The following is a 2,541-nucleotide window of genomic DNA, read 5'->3' on the forward strand; positions in this document are numbered from 1 at the left end:
CCCTTAATGGTTAGCTGGTTTTAGTATGTCTGACACTCCTGTGCTACATGGTTGAACTCTACAATGAGCTCCAATAATCAGATGCAACATTAATTAATTATTTCATTCATTCATTTTCTGAACCTGCTTTATCCTCACTAGGGTCACGGGGGTCGCTGGAGCCTATCCCAGCTACTTATGGATGAAGGGGGGGTACACCCTGGACATGTCACCAGTTCATCTCAGGGCTGACATATAGAGACAAACAATCACACACAAACTACACACATTCATTTCTATTAATGGTTTTAAACATATCATGGAGAATGCAGTGAAGGAGGAATGTCACTGTTTTTATTGATGCCATTATGGTTGAATAGTTACCTCCGCCAAGGAGGCTATGTTTTTGCCAGGGTTTGTTTGTTTGTTTGTCTGTCTGTCTGTTTGTCTGTCCGTTAGTGTGCAACATAACTCAAAAAGTTATGGACAGATTTTGATGAAATTTTCAGGGTTTGTTGGAAATGGGATAAGGAAGAAATGATTAAATTTTGGTGGTGATTGGGGGTGGGGGGGCCCACGGGGGGGGGGGGGGGAGGGGGGGGGGGGGCAGACCACAAAATTTCATCAAAATCTGTCCATAACTTTTTGAGTTATGTTGCACACTAACGGACAGACAAACAGACAGACAGACAAACAAACAAACCCTGGCAAAAACATAACCTCCTTGGCGTGGGGGGGCCCACGGGGGGGGCCACTGATCAGCCTCAGCGGAGGTCTGCGCTCTCCAAGTGCTTCTAGTTGTTATTGTGTTTTATTGCTCATTGTGTATCATGTGTTTTATGTTGTTTGGACTTTGTATGGCTGCTACCTTGGCCAGGTCTCCCTTGTAAAAGAGATTCCTAATCTCAATGGGACATCCTGGTTAAACAAAGGTAAAATAAAATAATAAATAATCACTATCACATCCATACCTATGGATGGATGGGATACCGATTAACCCTCAGGTGTCAAACATGCAGCCTGGGGGCCAAATCTGGCCCACCAAAGGGTCCAGTCCGGCCCTTGGAATGAATTTGTGAAATGCAAAAAGTACGCTGAAGATATGAACAATCAAGGATGTTCAAATCATTTTAGGTCAATTCAGTCTAAAATGGATCAGACCCGTAAAATACTATTATAATAACCTATAAATAATGAAAACTGTTACAGTGGGAAAAAAAGGTACAGTTACACAAAAATGTTTACATTCACAGACTAGCCTTTTACAAAAAATGTGAATATCTGAAATGTCTTAACAGAGGTATGGAATTTTAATAATATTCTACCTGTTATTTAATGTTTTGTGTATTTGTCGATCCACTGTGATCTCTAAGTTGTGATTCACATGTATAAATGATAAACTAAGGCGTAATATTGTTAACATTGCACTTATTTTTCAAAAGAATTGTCAGGTTGCTTGTATTTGTTCATGTACAATTTGTAGATGTCAACATTTTCATTACAGAATTTACTTTTTTCTCTCCAAAGTTCTTATCCTATTATTTATATTATTTTACTGGTTTGGCCCACTTTAGATCAGATTAGGCTTAATGTGGCCCCTGAACTAAAATGAGTTTGACAGCCCTGGATTAACCTATCAGTGCACGTCTTTGGATGGTGGGTGGAAGCCGGAGTATCCAGAGAGAACCCACACAGACAAAGGGAGCAACATTAATTTTAAAACCTTATTAAAAAAACAGGGAAAAATATAAGAAACACCACATAAAACTATCATTTTCACAATCCATTTGATATATTTGATTGTAATTGCATGGAGTGTGTCATCACAGATACATGTTTAACATTTTTATTGAACCATATTACCACAATATTTCTGTATTGAAACATGGCTGCTGGATGTTAACTCCTAGAATAACAGCGAGTAACTTTTGGAAATGACGTGCTTGCTGTCTGCTTGCATGCTTATGCATGTGTGGATGTATGTTGATGTACACGTCGGTCTATTTATACACTCTGCTCCTCTCACACACAGTAGAGTTGTCTCATGGCTTAAGAGCAAACACATGGATCTTATGTGCAGCTCTCTGTTTTGACACCCCTGTATAGTGGAACTACAAACACACAACGGTATTTTTAGTTTGGCACAGTTACACGCAACATGGAAGTGGGGAACTAATGGCTTGAGGAGCACAAGCGGTCCATGCACGGTGTTAAGAGTGGTGCTCTTCACCGGCTTCTGACAAAAAAATGTTTGAGGGGGGCTGTTGTGAAAATGATCAAGGAGGCTTTTGTTGCCTAATACTAAAAGAACCTTGTCCTGTTTTTGCCTGTGGATATTCCACAGTTGTAGAGTCACAGCACGTGTCACAGTAGTGCTAGCAGTGTGAGGGAAATGCATAGAGAAGGTCAAATAGGCAGCTTGCAAAGAACCACAGAGTTTGTTCACAGACAGCCTACAGAAAAGATTCCACATCAGCGACCATATGTAATTAACTGTTTTAGGTAGGTAGCTATAAAACTGTATTTGTCCGTTTTCTTGAATTCCTCCTTCCAGCCGCTGAG

Source organism: Sphaeramia orbicularis, chromosome 11 (genome assembly GCF_902148855.1).
Source record: "Sphaeramia orbicularis chromosome 11, fSphaOr1.1, whole genome shotgun sequence".
Lineage (NCBI taxonomy): Eukaryota > Metazoa > Chordata > Actinopteri > Kurtiformes > Apogonidae > Sphaeramia > Sphaeramia orbicularis.